We start from the raw sequence: 20,276 nt of genomic DNA, 5'->3' as shown, positions 1-20,276 counted from the left end.
GCTTCTGTTATTATTGTTGTTAAATAAATGATTCCTATAATATTTATTTCTTTATTTTGAGACAAGGTCTCGCTCTGTCACCCCAGTAGGAATTCAGTGGCACAGTCATAGCTCACTGCTGCCTCGAACTCCCTGGCTCAAGTGATCCTCCCACTTCAGCCTCCCGAGCAGCTGGGACTACAGGTGTGCATCACCAAACCCAGCTGTTTTTTTTTTTTTTTTTGGTTCAGATGAGGTCTCACTGTGTTGCCCAGGATGATCTCAAACTCCTGTGCTCAAGTGATCCTCCTACCTTGGCCTCCCAAAGTGCTGAGATTACAGGTGTCAGTCACCATGCTCAGCTGATTATATAATATTTTACAATGCTCTTGAGCCAGCAGTCATTGAAGCTGAGATTGCACCTTTCCCCCTTTCATAGTCATTATTCACTTCACGCTATTTGAAATTCCAATGTCACCTCCCCACTGATAAACCTCTCGGGAAGGTCACCAGTGCAGGCCTGAGGGCCAGGCCTTGTGCCTTCACCTGCTTCTCAGTTCTCACTGCTTCTTCCTCTCTCAGCCATTTTTCTTCTCAAAATTCACCTCCCCTAAGCTGCCAGGACTCAGTGCCCCTGGGGTCCTTGTCTCCTTTTGTGATGATGGCCTCTGCTCTGGGCTGTTCCCAGCCCACCCGTGTCACACACTCACCCGGTGTGAATGGGCAGGTGCTGGGAGGCTCTTCCTGAAGCCCTCTGCTGTCTCCTGCCTCTGAATGTCTCCTTGGAAACCCCTCCCGCATGAAGGGAGGGAGAGCGGCAGATGTAGCCTGTGTTCCACCCACCTCATCTCTGGTCCTCTACTCCGATCCCACATGTCACCACTTGGCTATGGGGCAGGTGGACGCCAGTCAGAAGCCTCTGCTTTCCTTCTGACTTCCTTTTATAACTCCTTAGCACTTCACTGCGGGCTGGAGGCCAGATATCCCCCCACCTCCCCACGTCACACACTAGCCCAGTGTGATGCCCCCCAGTTTGTCACACTTCCAGCTGGACACTTATAGTTCAGGGCCTTGTCTTGCTCTTCTTCCAGGATAGGGACATTCTTAGTGGCTTCCTGGGAGGGTCAGGGCTTGCTCCATCCGTTTATCCACTGGAAGTAGATTCCTTACATATTCTAAGAGCACAAAGGAAGGTGATAGTGGCTGTTATTTAGTCATAATGACAGGTCTCCTCTCTTGGCCTGGCATTTGAGGGCCTTTCACCTTCGGTCCCCTCCCTGACACCTCCAGCTTTACCAGTGCTACTCTAGACAGTCTGGCCAGCTGATGTTTCTCAGAACATTCCCTTGTGCTTGGTACCCCCACGCTTTTGCTGATGCTATTCCCCCTGCCTGGAATGCTTTCCTTTCTTGTCTTTGTCCACGTGTTACTGATACTTCATCTCCATGGGGAGGCATCTATACCAAAACAATATCTTCACCCTCTGAAGGAAGTCCCAGCACGCTGGCTCTCTGACCTCAGTGACAGTTGTGCTTCCTTTCATTATGGCCGCATGCTGTCACTCTAAGGGGACAGGGACTTGTGCATTCTATTTCTTTTCACCTTCTACTATGTCTAATGCACTTGATGCATTTTGTGTTGCATGCTGTGTGTGCGTGAATAAACAACATGACTTCTAGATCTTCAGTCAGCTCCTTTGGTTCAAAATTCCAGCAAGAACGCAGCCGAGCAAGTTTAGAAAACAGTTCTTGTGTGTATATGTGCGTGCGTGCGTGCTTTAACTCCAAGATTCCAAATCTTTAAACAGACAACTTTTGCTCATCAGATTTTGTAAGGAGTTTTATCCTGAAGAGAAAATGGGAGAAACAATAAAAATTACATTTATTTTCAATTACATAAGTAATACTCCTGCAATGATGTCAATGCTCTGTGTCTCCACTGTCCAGTGTGGTAGACATTAGCCACATGTGGCTAGTGAACACATAAAATGTGGCTAGTTTGCTGGAGGAACTGAATTTTTTAATTTTATTTAATTTAAGTAGCCGCAAGTGACTAGTAGCTACCACATTGAGTAGTGCAGTTTAAGTCGCTCCTCACCTCTCCATCCCTAGGGGCCCCCACCCAGCTCTACTCGGTGACCAGCGTTAACACTGTGCTGTGTATCTTTACAGATCTTTCTTTGTTCATGACAGCATATTTCACACACATTATTTACACACACACCCCGTTGATTTGGCCTGTGAGGGTGCACACAAACGGAATCATATCATAGGTGTTCTACAGCCTCCTTTTTAGTTTTTGTTTTTTTTTGTTTTTTGTTTTTGAGTTAGAGTCTCACTCTGTTGCCCAGGCTGGAGTGCAGTGGCATGATCTCGGCTCACTGCAACCTCTGCCTCCTGGGTTCAAGCAATTCTCCTGCCTGAGCCTCCCAAGTAGCTGGGACTACAGGTGCCTGTCATCATGCCCGGCTAATTTTTTGTATTTTTAGTAGAGACGGGGTTCACCGTGTTAACCAGGGTGATCTTGATCTCCTGACCTCGTGATCCGCCTGCCTCGGCCTCTCAAAGTGCTGGGATTACAGGCATGAGCCACCATGCCCGGCCACAGCCTCCTTTTGAATTAACAGTATGTTTGAGAGCTGTCTGGGGCGGTGCTCAGAGCTCTGCTTCATTCAATTCAGCTGCTGCCTAGTGTGCATTGCATGGCTGTTCCCTGCCTTATTTAGCCAGCCCTCTATTTTCCTTTTTAATATTAAAACACTTTTTTTTCTTTTGGAAAAAAAATAGAGATGGGGATCTCGCCATGTTGCTCAGGCTGGTCTCAAACTCCTGGGCTTAAGTGATCCCACCTTGGCCCCCAAAGTGCTGGGATTACAGGTGTGAGCCACCGTACCTGGCCTATCCAGTCCTCTATGGATGAGCATTGTAGGTTGTTTCCAAACAACGGCACCAGATCCATCTCTTACCTGCTTCCCTGTACATACAAGCAGGTGCAGATACCCAGACATGGGCTTTCTCAGCCAAGGGGAGGAAAAGCATCCATGCTTCTCCTGTGGTGCTCTCACCCCTGGTTCTCCTGGACTGTGTGTGCAGGGTCAGGGCTGACGTGTGTATGAGCCATAAGTCTGAGATGCTGCTGGGGAACCATTATTTATTTAGTTTTTTTTGAGGAAGCTGACAGTCGTGTCCTACTCTGATCTCTGTTTCCACTCCCCACTCTGAGGAGCTGAAACTTAGATTTTATCCAACAGCCTGTGATGAGCCCTAAAAATACTGAGACATTAATAACAATTTGAAGCTGACAGACACAGACAGCAGGCATCTGCAAGCTGAGTCAATGCAGGCTTGAGGAAGATCGGGAAGGCTCCACGCCTCGTTTTCTAAGTTAGATTTCTCAAGCCTCGTTCATTACGCTCATCCTGGAGCACAAGCATAAGATAACTGGGTTTAAGGGCCTGTGTGTTTGCTAGCATTTGAATATTAGGTGTTGAGCAATGAATAAAACAAAGATTCACCATATGATCTGTACTGGAGTCACTTTTCTTTTTTTTTTTTTTTTTTTTTTGAGACAGAGTCTCGCTCTGTCGCCCAGGCTGGAGTACAGTGGCGCAATCTCAGCTCACTGCAAGCCCTGCCTCTTGGGTTCATGCCATTCTCCTGCCTCAGCCTCCTGAGTAGCTGGGACTACAGGCGCCCATCACCACGCCCAGCTAATTTTTTGTGTTTTTAGTAGCGACAGGGTTTCACCGTGTTAGCCAGGATGGTCTCTATCTCCTGACCTCGTGATCCGCCCGCCTCAGCCTCCCAAAGTGCTGGGATTACAGGCGTGAGCCACTGCGCCCCTGGCATCTTTTTTTTTTTTTTTTGAGACAGAGTCTCACTCTGTCACCCATGCTGGAATGCAGTGGCGCGATCTCGGCTCACTGCAACCTCCGCCTCCCAGATTCAAGTGATTCTCCTGCCTCAGCCTCGCCACCACACCCAGCTAATTTTTATATTTTTAGTAGAGATGGGGTTTCACCTTGTTGGCCAGGCTGGTCTTGAACTCCTGACCTCAGGTGATCCGCCCGCCTCGGCCTCCCAAACTGCTGGGATTACAGGCATGAGCCATTGCGCCTGGCCTGTACTGGAGTCACTTTCTAAGTAAGCAAAGGAGGCCAGGCCTTGGGCACAGCAGCAAAGCCAGGGTCAATTAAAGAGAGATGAGAAGCCATCGCTCGTCTCTGGTGGCCACGATGTATCTTGTCTGATGCTTCCCCCCCCCTTCCTGATTTCAAACCATGCTAAAATAAAGATTATTAAAGATTCTGTACTAATGTAGGCTAGGCGACCCCCAAAGTGAGGCTTAGTCTGTGACGGTTCTTGGCTTTGCCCAGGAAAGAATTCAAGGGCAAGCTAGTGATAGAGTAGAAGAAAACAGCTTTATTGAAGTGGCAGCATTACAGCTCCAGCGGCGTTCCAGCTCCATGACTGCTCCTGCAGGGCAGGGCTACCGCGTAGACAATCTATCTGAGAGTAGCATCTCAGGGCAGTTTTGCAGTCGTATTTATACCACTTTTAATTATATGCAGATTAAGGGGCAGTTTGTGCAGAAATCTCTAGGGAAGGGGTAGTAACTTTTTTTTTTTTTGAGACAGAGTCTCGCTCTGTCGCCCAGGCTGGAGTGCAGTGACACGATCTCGACTCACTGCAACCTCTGCCTCCCGGGTTCAGGCCATTCTCCTGCCTCAGCCTCCCAAGTAGCTGGGACTACAGGCGCCCGCCACCACGCCTGGCTAATTTTTTGTATTTTCAGTAGAGACAGGGTTTCACCATGTTGGCCAGGATGGTCTCAGTCTCCTGACCTTGTGATCCGCCCGCCTCGGCCTCCCAAAGTGCTGGGATTACAGGCGTGAGCCACCGCGCCCCGCCGGGGTTGTAACTTTTGATTCATCAGGTCATTGATTATTCATCAGGTCGTTGCTGTGGAAAGGGACAGTGACTCCTGGCTATTGCCATGGCAATGGTAAACTGACATGGCACACTGGTGGATGTGGCTTATGAAAAGCTGCTTCTGCCTTGTTTTAGCTAGTCCTCAATTTGGTCCAGTGTTCAAGCCCCACCCCCAGAGTCGAGTCCCGCCTCCTACCTCATTACACAATATTTTCCCTGTGATTACTGGGGGCTTCTGATGATTTTATTTATTTATTTACTTTGAGACAGGGTCTTGCTCTGTCTCCCAGGCTGGACTGCAGTGGTGCAATCTTGGCTCACTGCAACCTCTGCCTCCCGGGTTCAAGCAATTCTCCCACCTCAACCTCCCGAGTAGCTGGGATTACAGGCATGCACCACCACGCCCGGATAATATTTACATTTTTAGTAGAGATGGGGTTTCACCATGTTGGCCAGGCTGGTCTGGAACTCCTGGTCTCAAGTGATCCACCTGCCTCATCCTCCCAAAGTGCTAGGATTACAGGCGTGAGCCACCACATCCGGCTGGCTTCTGATGATTTTTAAATCCAAATCTGGAGGAGCTAGTGATGGCTGATAAGAAAATGAAGGAGGAAAGCAGTGAACAGCAGGTGACATCCTTTCCATTTGAAACGTCCCTCCAGCAGCCAGGAGTGGGAGATATTTGGCAGGAATGGGCCACTGTCAATGAAGAGCTGAGGAAGGGAGAAAGGCGGGGTGGAAGTGGGAAGAGATGGAGGGCGCAGAGGCTCAGAGGGACAGACTCTGCTAAGCTGCTCATCTGACAAACTGTGAAGGCACACACACAACATTGGGAGAGTGAAGATATCCATTCGGATTAATGCAGAGATCCACACGTTAATGGAAATGAAAACAAAGGAGAAAATTCACTGTCGCTTAATACACCACAGGCCAAGCTCAAGCTCTTTTCTTTTCTTTTCTTTTTTGAGACGGAGTCTTGCTCTGTCACCCAGGCTGGAGTGCAGTGGTGCGATCTGGGCTCACTGCAAGCTCTGCCTCCCGGGTTCACACCATTCTCCTGCCTCAGCCTCCCAAGTAGCTGGGACTACAGGCGCCCATCACCATGCCCAGCTAATTTTTTGTATTTTTAGTAGAGACGGGGTTTCACTGTGTTAGCCAGGATGGTCTGGATCTCCTGACCTCATGATCCGCCTGCCTTGGCCTCCCAAAGTGCTGGGATTACAGGCATAAGCCACCGCGCCCGGCCTTTTTTTTTTTTTTTTTTTCTGAGACAGAGTCTCACTCTGTTGCCCAGGCTGGAGTGCAGTGGCGCGATCTTGGCTCACTGCAATGTCTGCCTCCTGGGTTCAAGCGATTCTCCTGCCTCGGCCTCCTGAGTAGCTGGGATTACAGGTTCACACCACCACACCTGGCTATTTTTTTGTATTTTTAGTAGAGATGAGGTTTCACTATGTTGGCCAGGCCAGTCTTGAACTCCTAACCTCGAGATCCACCCGCCTCAGCCTCCCAAAGTGCTGGGATTACAGGTGTGAGCCACTGCACCCGGCCAGCCAAGCTCTTTTCTTTTCTGCACATCCCCTATCCTAATGTAATCGTAACTTTAATAGTTTTGGTCCTACTTTGGATGCAGTTGAGTATATACCCTTCTCATTAAATGCTCTAGCCTAGGAATTTTTCCATGTGGTTGCCTAAATTATGCCTTGTTTGTCGCCGAAATTATTTTGTTGTCTTCCAAATTATGTCATGGAGGTTTGCACTTAATCGATACATTTCAGCCAGCTGGCTAAGCTCCACTCAGAGTTCCTTTGTTTACAAACATCCTGGTGAAGTGTGTCCTGTGCCTGTGATTAGCAGGTGTAAGAGAAATAAATGCTGGTTCTGGAAGGCTCCTGCCTGTGGCTTTTTCCCCTGAGTTTTCATCAGCTTTTCAATGTATCTGTTTTACTGGGCAGTCTTCAGACTCTGGCCCCAGTTCCTCTTGTTTCTTACGGCTGGTCTCAAATCTCACACATCACCCTGGTGGTGTGGTTTTATTGGTGCCAACCTTCCTTAGTGGTGAGATGAGTTTCTAATCCAGTTTGCATTGCCAGTGTGGCTATGAAGCTCCGGGAGTGGGGTCCCCGCTTTCGTCACCAGTTCCAGGCTCTCAGCTTCTCCCTCTGGGTGCTGGCAGTTGTGGACGTGGGTGGCTGTTACTCAGTGCTTGGGCCATCTGGCCCTTCCTTTCTGTTCTCTTTCCCCACCACCCTGGCTCCAGCCCTTATTTTCTTTTCTTATCTTTATTTTTTTGAGACAAGATTTTGCTCTGTCACCCAGGCTGGAGTGTAGTGGTGTGATCTCGGCTCACTGCAACCTCCGCCTCCCAGGTTCAAGTGATCCTCCCACCTCAGCCTCCTGAATAGCTGGAATTACAGGTGCATGCTACCACACTGGGCTAATTTTTGCATTTTTTGGTAGAGACGGAATTTCGCTATGTTGCCTGGGCTGGTCTTGAACTCCTGGGCCCAAGCGATCCTCCCACCTCAGCCTCCCAAAGTGCTAGGATTACAGGCGTGAGCCACCGCACCTGGCATCCTTATTTTCTTATGCCTTGACTTCTGCTTCTTCTCTAGATGGTCTCCCTTCTTCTTAGCTCTCTAAACTCATATTCAACCACAGCCAGACCCATGGCTACCCTTCCTAATACACCACTCTTATCCTCCAGTACCTCCTCTTCAGAAAGCCCTCAAACGGCTGCAGAATGCCACGGAGTTCCTCCCTGGGCAGTCACAGCTTCTTGCAGCCTTGGGGCCCACAGAACTGCTGCTTGGAATCTCCCCTCCAGCTACTCTCAGGCCTTTCCTGCTCCTGAAGAGACCATTGAAATTCTTGAGTCTTAAAAATATGTATACCTTTTGACCCTATTTCTGGAAATCCAGCCTAATGAAATAATCCAGAAAATGGAAAAAGCTGTAATGTCTACACACTCTTTCCAGCATTGTTTTAAATAGCATGAAAGTGTAAACAAGATATATGTCAAACAATATGGAAAAGATTTGACGCATTATTGTGGATCTTCTCACTGGAATTTGAAGCATACATTCACAATGATAGTTATGATGACAATTCAACACCAGGATAAACACTTAAGAAATAGAATGAAGAGGACCAGGGAGCTGCCAGTTATGGAGCCCAGTGTGTGTCCCAGCACACACTCGGTGTTTTGCTCACCTCCCACAGATAAGGAAACCCACAGAGGGTGTGGCACACCTGACTGAGGTCACATAGCTCATGGCCCCAGTTTTGCTGTATTCCAAGGCATGCTCTCTCTATGCTATAAAATACAAAACTGTGTATATTATTTAAGCTATTTAATACTTTTTTTTTTTAGACAGAGTCTTGCTCTATTACCCAGTCTGGAGTGCAGTGGTGCGATCTCAGCTCACTGCAACCTCCACCTCCCAGGCTCAAGTGATCCTCCCACCTCAGCCTCCCAAATAGCTGGGACTACAGGTACGTGCCACCATGCCTGGCTAATTTTTGTATTTTTTGTAGAGATGGAGTTTCGCCATGTTTCCCAGGCTGGTCTGGAACTCCTGAGCTCAAGTAATCTGCCTGCCTCGGTCTCCCAAAGTGTTGGGATTATTGGCATGAGCCACTGTGCCCAGCCCACTATGTAATGATTCTCTGGAATGCCTGCTGTACACTGAGAGCTGGGTGCCGGGTGCCTGCAAGGAGCTCCCAGGCAAGCTTAGGTTCTGAAACCACATGCATGTGTGCCCCTTTGCTCAACAGTTTCTCTTGCCAGGACCTCCTTTTTCTCCTGTTCTCCTGGTAGGCTCACCTCCTTCCAGGCTCTGCCTCAATTCTTCCTCTGCTGTGAAGCCCTGCTTGACCAACCAGCCTGAGGAGCACACACCCTCCTTTGAGCTTTTGCAACACATAAAACTTTCCATGAGAAACATCAGTATACCCAGGCCGCTTATATTTTATTGATTGTGCCTTTTCTCTCCAACTAGACCGTGAGAGCCTCCAAACCAGCCCTGTGTCTTGGCAATGTCTCATATCGCCAGGTAGCTCTTGGCACAGTGCGGGGGACTCAATGGATACTCAGTATATGAGTCAGCAAATCTTATTCTCCCTCCAGTTGTGACCAACCTGGTGTGGGGCTGGTTGGTCGCTCTAGTGGGTGGAGGGAGAGGCTCTGGCATGATGCTGGGATGCTCTTGTGCCCCCTTGGCCCATCAGGCTCCTGAGCCAGAATCCTCCACCAGTTACCACCTCTACTCAAAGGAAGCATCTTTGGCAGAGCACAGTGGCTCATGCCTGTAATCTCAGCACTTTGGGAGGCCCAGGTGGATGGTTCACTTGAGGTCAGGAGTTCAAGACCAGCCTGGCCAACATGGCAAAATCCCATCTCTACTAAAATACAAAAATTAGCCAGGCATGGTGGCGTGTGCCTGTAATCCCAGCTACTCAGGAGGCTGAAGCAGGAGAATCGCTTGAACCCGGGAGGCAGAGGTTGCAGTGAGCCAAGTTCGTGCCACTGCACTCCAGTCTGAGTGACAGAGCGAGACTCCATCTCAAAAAAAAAAAAAAAAGGGAAAGAAAAAGAAGCATCTTTGCCTTCACTATCTGCCAACTTTTTTTTTTTTTTTTTTTTGAGACAGAGTTTTGCTGTGTCACCCAGGCTGGGGTACCGTGCTGTGATCTCAGCTCACTGCAACCTCCATCTCCCAGATTCAAGTGATTCTCCTGCCTCAGCCTCCTGAGTAGCTGGGACTACAGGCGCATGCACCACATTAGGCTAATTTTTCTATTTTTAGTAGAGATGGGGTTTTACCATGTTCGCCAGACTGGTCTCGAACTCCTGACCTCAAGTGATCCTCCTGTCTCCACCTCCTAAAGTGCTGGGATTATAGGCATAAGCCACCATGCCTGGCCTATCTGCCAACTTTTTAAAAACTTTTTATTTTGAAATATAGATTCATGGGCAGTTGCAAAGACCTATGTACCCTTCACCCAGCCTCCCCTAGTGTGAACATCCTGCATAACTGTAGTTCAGTATCCACACCAGGAACTTGGTGGTGGTGCCATCCACAGAGTCTGTTCAGATTTCGTCAGTTACACCTGACTTTTCAAGAATAATCTGTCCTGGAAATTGTCCTTTCCTACTTGAGCACATTTTCTTCATATCCCCACCTGGCATATTTACTCTCAGTTCAAATCTCCTGCAGCTCTGAAGTCAGAGGGCCTCCCTGGCTCTGTTCCTGACTCTGTTCCTTACTTCCTGTGTGATCGTAGGCAAATTAACTAACCTCTGTGAGCCCTGGTTTTCTCTTCTGAAGACTGACAATACTAACCTCATGGGATTTTATTTTTTTAACAAAGTGCTCAAGTTAGGCAATGAAAATAATAGGCACTCAGGAAATGTCTATTTTTTTTCACCCTTTCTGACATGGAAAACCCTCTTTCTCACTAAACAATGGAATCCTTCTCATTTAAATAATGTTCAAAATTAGTCTCCTCTGACCCCTTCCCATCCCATCTCTAGTTTCCTCAGCAGCCTTGCTCTGTGTGTGTTTAACAGTTAATTCGTATGATCCTGATTATATGTTCCATGTTCCTGGTGAATATATTTTCAATTCTATGTTTTAACCTACCAACAATATAAGGTATTTGCAGGCAGAGACCTCAGTTCTTTGTTTTTACAAGTCAACATATTAGATAAGAGCCTAGGTTTAGTGCCGTCTGTAAAACAAGGATAACTGTATCAACCTCATAGGCTTTTTGTAAAGATTAAATGAAAGAATGCATAATGCCTGGAACAGACAAGCTCAAAACACATTAGCTGTTGTTGATGGTCATGATGACGCCCTTTCACTTGTGTTTCCTCATGGAGCCTTGTCCTCGGGCAGGGTCTCACTCTGTCACTCAGGGTGGAGTATAGTGGTATGCAGTGCAATGGTATGATCACTGCTCACTGTAGCCTTGACCTCCCAGTCTCAAGCAATCCTCCCACCTCAGCCTCCCAAGTAGCTGGGACTACAGGCATGCGCCACCATGCCTGGCTGGTTTTATTTTTATTTTTAGAGATGAGGTCTCACTTTGTTGCCCTGGCTGGTCTCAAACTCCTGGGCTCAAGTGATCCTCCCACCTCGACCTCCCAAAGTGTTGAGATCACAGGTGTGAGCCACCATGCCTGGCTTTGGGTTTGATGTCTTAATAGCAATTGGTACTTCACATCCAAGAATAAAATAAAGATAAAGGATATTAAGGGCTATCACTGCTCCAACGTTCCCTTTTATTCTACCCTGCCTTTTTTCTCCTAAGTTGGGAAAAAGATTTTAATAATAATTATCGTAGTAATGATGATGATGATGATGATGATGAAGAAAGCTAACAATTACTCAGTTCTTACTGTGTGCCAGGAATAGTTGTAAGAACTTCACTCTGTTAACTTATCTAGTCTTCACCACAGCCCTGTTAAGTAGAGTCCCTTCCTTCCATTTTGCAGATAAGTAGACCAAGGCACACAAGATTGTACAGCTCGCCAAAGCTGAAGCTGGGTTTGAAACCAGGCTTTCTATTTCCCCAAAATGGTTGGAATAAAATTTTCCTGCTGTTAGTGGTCCCGAGAGACAGAGAATGGAAAAACATTCTGTTTATTTTCATCTATTCTTTGCTTGAAGAGCATATCGAAGCCCAAAGAAGCCTGTAGTTCACGAAGAATTGAAGCCCTGACATTAAATCAATCAGACATGTTTCTCTCCTTTTAAATCCCCATCCTCATTAAGGTGGCAATCAGATTAACCAAGATTGGCCGGAAACGGGTGAGCATCTCGGAGGCTCTAGAGCTCCAAAAGGTCAGGCCACTGACAGCTACTGATTTGTCTGTTACTTCAGGCAAGTCTCACCCACACTATCTCCCCAGGGAGAATTCAGCTGTTGTTTAATTCTACTCCCAGTAAAATCTGTTTGGAAACTCAAATCCTGCCTCCTTCCCCGAATTCATTTTCATCAGCATTTCCTCTTGATGTCTTCAATCCCGAATCTTTCCCAGATGAGATACAGGTCCCGGCCCCTGCAGATGTGCCCCTCTGCTGCACACCAGTCCTGCAGCCACATGGTGCTGTTTGATTTCCTTAGCACCAATAAAACAAAACCAGGCTCTGCCTGTATGATTCCTGGCTTTAATTACCAAAGGCAAATTGCTGCGTCACTCGGGATAATGAAAAACTGGAAACAACAGAGAATGATTAAATAAATCAGGATCCAGTCAAAAGATGAAATAATAAGTAGCCATTAAAATGAAGTTTTAAAACTTTTTTTTTTTTTTTTGAGATGGAGTCTTGCTCTTGTCGCCTAGGCTGGAGTGCAATGGCACGATCTCAGCTCATTGCAACCTCTGCCTCCTAGGTTGAAGCAATTCTCCTGCCTCAGCCTCCTGAGTAGCTGGGATTATAGGCGCCCGCCACCATGCCTGGCTAATTTTTTGTGTATTTTTAGTAGAGATGGGGTTTCACCATGTTGGCCAGGCTAGTCTTGAACTCCTGACCTCCTGATCCGCCTGCCTTGGCCTCCCAAAGTGTTGGGATTACAGGTGTGAGCCACCATGCCTGGCTGAAAAACCTTCAGTAAGAAAGTAAGTGCTCACAATATAAGAAGAAATTCGGTTTTAACACTATCCTGTAGGATCCCAATTTTATACATATATATTTTAAAATATACATAAACATGGACACAAAAACTAGAACAAATACACTGAAATTCTAATGGTTATCTTTGAATTACGTGATTCTAAGTGATGTTCATTTTCTTTTTTCCCCCGTTTTATAAATTTATACCCATGAGCATCTATTCCTTTTAAATTCAGAAGCAAGGAAAAGGGGAAAAGAAAAGAGGGAACTTTTTTGTTTTTCTTAAAATTGTCCCCATTGGAGGGTTGTTGATTTTTTGTTTCATGGATTCACCAGTACTTACCAGCTGTCTCCACCCCTAGTGAAGCAGCTCACATCTCACCTCTTCCAGGAAGCCTTCCTAGATTCATTAAACTCAGAGATTTCTTCAGTTTTATGGACTCCTTAGTCTCATTGTGACATATCCTTGACCTTAAATGTGTGCAGGTTTTGTGTCCCCAACTAGAGAGTAAGTTCCTCGATGGCAGAACCTGTCTATTTTAAACTTCTTTCTCTTCCCCACGCCACCCAGCAAGTGCCCTGTGAACTGCTGGAGTTCATTGTCAGTGAACACAAGTGCCTCATGGGAGGCACTTGAATCCGACGCACCTCTCTCTCTGAACTTTTTTCCATTTCCTCCAATTCATTTGAAGGGGGTGTCCATGCCATTAGCCCTGGGTCAGATTTTATTGTAAATTGCTTAAAAAGAATTCCATTTGCTTTAGTAGGAATGATCAAGTCCAGCCCTTGTCTTTACAAGAAGATTGCAAAGCTGAGAAAATAAATACAGACTATTTTGAGCAAAAAGGCATTTTTCTTGGTGAATGGGGAAGAGGGAGTTGATGTTTATAAGAAGGAAAGGAGAGGCCAGGAGGCGAAGTGACTTCCCCAAGTCTCACGCTGATCAAAGGCAGGTGAAGTCACACATCACGCCAGCTTTCCTCCAGCCCTGCTGGGCTCAGGATACTGTATTGAGGTCAGAAGAAAATGAGACCTAGGAATTTACAGTTTATCTTGGGAGGAGAAAAGATGAGTCACTGAAATAACTTCGCCTGAACAAGCAGTGGGAGAAGATTATATAAGGTAATACAGTGTGAAGGATGCACAGAAGTCGAGCTGGCGGAGAGCACGCTGTGCCTGTGGTCGGAGGGTCTTGTTCATGGAAGGCTTCCAGGGAGCTCAGCAGGTGTCAGGATCCGCCAGGTGTCAGGTCTGTGGCGCTGACTCTCCTGCCCCTTCAACATCTCCAGCTTGTGGCGGGTCCCCGTCACCAAAACATCCTTTCATTCACTGCCATGAGGCTGCGTGGCTCCCCTAATCTGCTCTGCTTCCAACCTCCCAGACCTTCTCACTGTGGACTCTGGCTGCTAGACAGAGTGTTCCAGGAGGCAGAGCATGAGTGAGAGGACCCCCTACAGTGGAGGAAGGACTTGAAGATGAAGCAACTGTCCCCACCTCTACTGGGGCATCCCTTGTTAAATCCTAAGTTGAATGGTTGACATTTAATGCAGCACAGGCCATGCTACCTGCTTGACCATGAAGCAAACTAAATTAAATATTTGCCTTAGAGCTACATAAAGAATGAATTGAAGTGAAGAGACTGGCCAGGTGCCCGGGACTGGGTGGCAGGTGTTCAGGAGGCTTCCAGCAAGGTGGCTGTGGCGAAGGAGAGCACAAGATGAACTTGGGAAATTGTTAGAGATATATTTTTTGGAAAGTGATGGAAGAATTAGGGGAGTTTCATGGCAGAGAAGAACATGCTATGTGACCTTGGGCAAGGCACTTAACCTCTCTGATCCTGCCTCTTTATATGTAAAATGAGAATAATAGTATCTACTTTATGGGGTTGTTACGAGTCTTATATGAAATATTTGTAAAGTGCTTGTCCTAGTGCTTAGTGCAGAGCTGGTGGTAAACCCTGGAATTTTTTTTAATTTATTTTATTTGTAGGACTCTTATCAATGAAGAACTTTGTATCCAACAATAATAAACAGACATATTGCAAGTTACATTTTGTAGGAGAAGCAAATAAGACTGGCTGCAACAAAAGAAATTAGATACCTGCATTATAGGTTCTTTATATAAACAGTGTTCTATAAATAGTAGAATTACATGCAAACCAAATGCTTTTAAAAGTTTGTATACCTACATGGCAATTACCGTCTCCACACACTAAAAAGAACAATAACACAGAACACAGTATTCTTAATGATTATACCACATTTAACACCTTCAGCCATCCTCTGGGTTTTCAGATCATATTGGCGACTGAAATTTCACATCCACATGTGCTTGCTTGGCTAAGGCCACTGTTTCAGAGAGCCTTCTGAACGTTCTAGCAGCTTCCTCCAAGTCGTCACAAGCAAGAATTTTAAGCCCACTGTCTGCTCTCAGTGCCTTAGCATCATTAACTTGTGTACCTTGTAACCCCCACAACAGGTATTTCAATTTCCACATCTTTTACTGCCGTGACTATACCCTGTGCAATAACATCACAGTGCATGATTCCTCAAAAAATGTTGACCAGAATAGCCAGTACCTTTTTATCTGAAGTGATAAGCTTAAATGCTTCTGTTACTTGATGGACTGTAGCACCACCGCCAACATCAAGGAAGCTGGCTGGAGTCCCTCCCTGAAGCTTTTTTTTTTTTTTTTTTTTTTTTTTTTGAGACAGAGTTTTGCTCTTGTCGCTGGAGCAAAACTTGGCGCCATCTCGGCTCACTGCAACCTCCGCCTCCCGGGTTCGAGCGATTCTGCTGCCTCAGCCTCCTGAGTAGCTGGGATTACAGGTGTCTGCCATCACACCTGGCTAATTTTTGTATTTTTAGTAGAGACAGGGTTTCACCATGTTGGCCAGACTGTTCTCGACCTCCTGACCTCAGGTGATCTGCCCGCCTCGGCCTCCCAAAGTGTTGGGATTACAGGCGTGAGCCACCACGCCTGGCCCCTGAAGTTTTATTATATCCATTGAGGCCATGTCCAAACCAGCACCATTTACTAGACAGTCTGTATTTCCTTTCAGGCCAATGTAGTTGAGATCTGCCTTAGCAGCGTCTTTGTCATTTTCATCTTCCTGGGTTCAGTCCTGTAGATCAGATTTTCTTTTGGCAATAGGCTGAATTAGAGTCAAAATTGATCTTTGCATCCATCACAGCACAGCTCCATCTGAATATTCACCATTGGATTTATTTCTTATCATGGTTGCATCATATTTCAGAAAAAGGCTGTAAAGCTTGACCATGTTTTCTGCTGCAGAATCCACAATATTAAGTGGAAATCCCATCTTCTGTTCAAGCCAGAGAGCTTGTTCCTTTTTGATGCCTTCTACAATATCAACAGGTTCTTTAATGCATCGGAAGTCTCAGCAGCAACATCTACAATGTTGACACCACCATGTGAACTTCCTATTAATACAGGACCTTGAAATGACCTTTCCATCCCTATTGCAAAGTAGTCTTCTCCCCTAGGGTATTTTCGCTCCAATGCTTGATTGCATATTCCGCCCTTTTCTCCCATTTGCTTGGTAAACAACTTTTTCCCAATCATTTCTGAGGAAACAGCTTTTGCTTCTTCTGGAGAGAAAACTATCTTCACCCCTCCTTTGAGGCCACTTTCAAATGTTCCTTTTCCTCTACCATCAGCTAAAACCTGCGCCTTCATCTCAACATCTTTTGAACCTGCTTCTTACTACTTGTGAGTCCCAGAGAACTTGCCAGCAGTACTCATAGTTACAGTTTATCCTGCACATGTTATTTCTTTCTTCTGTACCTACTTTTTTGGCAATTGCATAAGCTTCATCTGGTGACTTTGCCACATATCCTTTGGAAACGGAGACGCCAGCTTCTTGCAATAATTCCATACTCATGTATTCATGCAGTGAGAGATTCCTGTGCTATTGCTGCTATACTTGGAGTCCATGGTTATTCAACAATCCATAACTTCCTACAGCCTGAGTAGTGGTCCGCAGGGCTGTCCAGAGAAGGTGGCTCCGAAGGGTGGCTGCGGCCAACAGCTGGCTGTAGAACATGGAGGCTGCCATTTCTGAGTGAGACCCATTCCCTCGGTGCCGCCTGCAGCCATACAGGCCCCTGGAATTTTTTTAGATTTTAAAATCAGAGAGAGACTGGAGTGGCAATGAAGGAGAGGAAATAATTCAAAGGAAATAATGTATCTCAGTGGGCCTGGCAGGTGATGCTGGGTTACTAGTAGGGAGTTTGGGGGAGGGTACCTAGATTTTGAAAAGCATGATGTGGTTAGTGTTTGAGACTTTATTTGTTTCAAACCACCAATCACCCTGAGTAGAGGGCAGCTCTGATCAAGGGGACAGCTCAGTCAGGCAAACAGGATCCAGCAAGCAGGCCAAAGGAGAAACAGGGCTGCAACGCCTAGGGGTCACGGGGACGCAGATGCTGCTGGCGGCCCAGGTGAGGGGTCCTGCGTCCTCTGTCGCGAGGCTGCCAGCAGCTGCAGGATCTGCTCTCACATGTTGTACAGGCAAGGAGCTGGTGGCACTTCTCACCCTGGCTGTGTGCCGGAATTGTGGTGGAGCATTTTAAACACCTCTGGGCCGTCTTCACAGCAGAGGGGTCATTCTGATGAGCAGCCAGGATTGCAGCCACAGGCCAAGCCAGGAGCCAGCTAAGGGGGTTGGGGGAGTGAGGACAAAGCAGGCTAGAGGCCTTGGGCAGACAGGAGGAACTCTGACCCAGGCTCCCTGGTGCCCAGCGTATCTGCCTGGAGAGAGACTGGTTCCGGTGAGCTGGGCCTCAGGAGCTACAGGTGTTGGCAGCCCTAGAAGATGGGCTGGGCACCAAGTTCAGGAGCAAGAGCCAACTGTTCTATAACAGGAACTTTTCCCCGAAGTTCCCCTGGGAGTACTGTCTTGGAAGCACCCGGAGATCTTTTGCTAAGTGCCTCATAGACTTTGACTTACTGACTTTGAAATTACTGACCTTGAAATTCATGATTGCTTTTCTGCTCAATCACACCGTCCTCCCTTTATTCCACAAACCTGTATGAGCACCCCCCTGCCACCACCACCCGTGGGTTGGACCCTATTCCAGCCCTGGGACACAGTGGGGACAAATGGACAAAGGTCCCACTCTTGAGGAGCTTACCTTCGAGTGGGGAGATGGAGTGTAGACACAGATGAAATGTGTCCATTGGTAAAAAGCACTATGAAAGGGAATAAACCAGGACAGAAAATTAACGTGGAATGCTGGTCAGGGAAGCTCTTTCCAGCTAGGTGACATTTGGGCAGAGACCTTAGGGACATGAGAGTGGGAGGTCAGAGGACATGGGGAAGAACATTCTGGACAGGGGGTTTGGGGCAAAATGAGCCATCGAGGGAGGTTTCACCATTCTTATGGTTTTAAAGAAGGAAGCTGCCAAAATCATGTGTCATTGAACATTTGGTTTATTCCTACTGATTTGCCTTTTCCGTGGCAGTGCAGCTACACACTAGGGAATTGGCCATATCACGTTTCCCTCTCTTCCTTAAAATAGGTATGAAAATGTCAGGTAAGACAACTCCTAGTGACAGAAGAGGATCCTTCATAAATTTACCTTCAGCTACTGTGGTTGGATCTGCCAGACACGATCCCTAGAGAGTGAAAGAGGACGCGTTGGAAAGTGCTTCTGTTTTAGAAATAAAATGGCTCAGAATTAAATGATTCTTTTATAGGCATATAGTTGTGAGTTAAACTCCACAATTTGTATGTATGAATACTAACATTAAGAATAAATACCATCAGAAGTAAGATTGAAGAAATATATAAAAACGTTACTTAGTGTCTTGTTACAATGAACTATTTTTAGTTTCCTTTTAATGTCTATTATTTGTTTCTTTCCTAGCTGGGTTTTGTGGCTACTTAGAATTCACCATTGTTGGGTTGGAAGCTTTCTAGGGGTGCTTGTGGGTTCCCAGCACCCACTAAGCTGCTTTGGGACCCAGAGGCTGGGAGCTCCTGACCAAAGCGCCCCCGGCTCTCCTCTCGGAGAAGAGAACTGGGAATCTCCTGCCATCAGCTTCGATTACCTACCCAAGAAGTGTGGAGTATTGCACAGGGCCAGACAGTAAGAAAAGGGAAGAGCTAGAATTTCATCCTAAGCCTGTCTGACCTCTGAGCCCAAATTCTTAACCACCATGCTCTGGTGGTTTGCAGACTCAAAGTGTGGTCTTGGGACCAGGGGCATCAGCATCCCCAGAGTCTAATCAGAGCTTGGATTTTAACCAGATCCCCAAGGGACACGTGTACTCTACAGCCTGAGATGCACTGGCCTAGTGGTTCTCTTTCCACATAGGCCTCAGTTTCCCTAGCTCTGTGACAACGGTAACCCATCCCTTCTCTGGTTTTGTATTTCAGAACATGGACTCTGAAAGTAGATTTTTGGAGTTCAGATTCTAGTCTGCCATTTGTTAGCTGTGTGGCTCTAGGCAGGTAACTTAACCACTTAATGCCTCAGTTTTCTCATCTATAAAATGAGGATAAAAATAGTACCTATGCCATGGGTTTGTGAACCTCGAAAATCTGAGACAGGTCTCAGTTAATTAATTTATTTTTTTAAATTTTTATTTTTATTTTTTTTTTGAGAACGAGTCTCACTCTGTCACCCAGGCTGCAGTGCAGTGGCGCGATCTCGGCTCACTACAACCTCTGCCTCCCAGATTCAAGCAATTCTTGTGCCTCCGCCTCCTGAATAGCTGGGATTACAGGTGCACGCTGCCACGCCCTGCTAATTTTTTTGTATTTTTAGTAGAGAAGGGGTTTCACCATGTTGGCCAGGCTGGTCTCGAACTCCTGACCTCAAGTGATCCACCTGTCTTGACCTCCCAAAGTGTTGGGATTACAGACGTGAGCCACCGTGACCAGCCAGTCTCAGTTAATTTAGAAAGTTTATTTTGCCAGGCTGAGGACGTGCCCGTGACACAGCCTCAGGAGGTCCTGATGACATGTGCCCAAGGTGGTTGAGGCACAGTTTGGTTTTATACATCTTAGGGAGACATGAGACATCAATCAATATATGTAAGATGTACACTGGTTCAGTCCAGAAAGGTGGGACAACTTGAGGCGAAGGCGGGATGACTCAAAGTGGAGAGGAGGCTTCCAGGCCATAGATAGATAAAAGAGAAAGGGTTGCATTTTTTAGAGTTTCTGATTAGCCTCTTCAAATGAGGCAATCAGATATACATTTATCTCGGTGAGCAGAGAGGGAACTTTGAATAGAATGGGAGGCAGGTTGGCCCTAAGCAGTTCCCAGCTTGACTTTTCCCTTTAGCTTAGTGATTTGGGGGCCCCAAGATTTATTTTCCTTTCGCAGGCTGTTGTAAGGATTACAAAAGTTGGTGCTTGTGAAGTACTTTAGAGCTGTGCCTGGCTCACAAGGAATAAGGCACCCACTGTCTTTTTCACTGCTATGAACCCTACCCCCTGTCTTCTTGTACCTCTCTTCTGGGAAGTCTTCCCCAACTATCAGAGCTCAAGATAATTTCTCTCTTTTTAGATTCTATGGCAAATGATCTGGGATTTCCACTGTAAAACTGTAACTTAGGGAAAATCTGTTATTGTATTGATAAGGAAACTTAAGTCTCAAAGGTCAAATGACAGAATTGGGCCTGGAACTCAAAGGTCAAATGACAGAAGCAGGACCTAAACACCAGTACTCTTTAAACTCTAAAATTAGGGCTGTTCCCAATGTGCTACATTTA

At 46.5% G+C, this 20,276-nt stretch overlaps 1 protein-coding gene and 1 pseudogene across 2 annotated transcripts in view; one reads left to right on the top strand and one right to left on the bottom strand.

The window, feature by feature from the left end:
• The window catches only part of EFR3B (EFR3 homolog B), a 119,069-nt gene that overhangs the window by 22,955 nt on the left and 75,838 nt on the right, over positions 1 to 20,276 (top strand). The window lies entirely within an intron of this gene.
• LOC129030400 (succinate--CoA ligase [ADP-forming] subunit beta, mitochondrial-like) lies at positions 14,825 to 16,616 on the bottom strand (annotated as a pseudogene).

The sequence above is a fragment of the Pongo pygmaeus genome, chromosome 12 (assembly GCF_028885625.2).
Source record: "Pongo pygmaeus isolate AG05252 chromosome 12, NHGRI_mPonPyg2-v2.0_pri, whole genome shotgun sequence".
Lineage (NCBI taxonomy): Eukaryota > Metazoa > Chordata > Mammalia > Primates > Hominidae > Pongo > Pongo pygmaeus.
The sequence above is the reverse complement of the archived record's forward strand: the minus strand, read 5'-3'. Positions and strand labels throughout refer to the sequence as shown.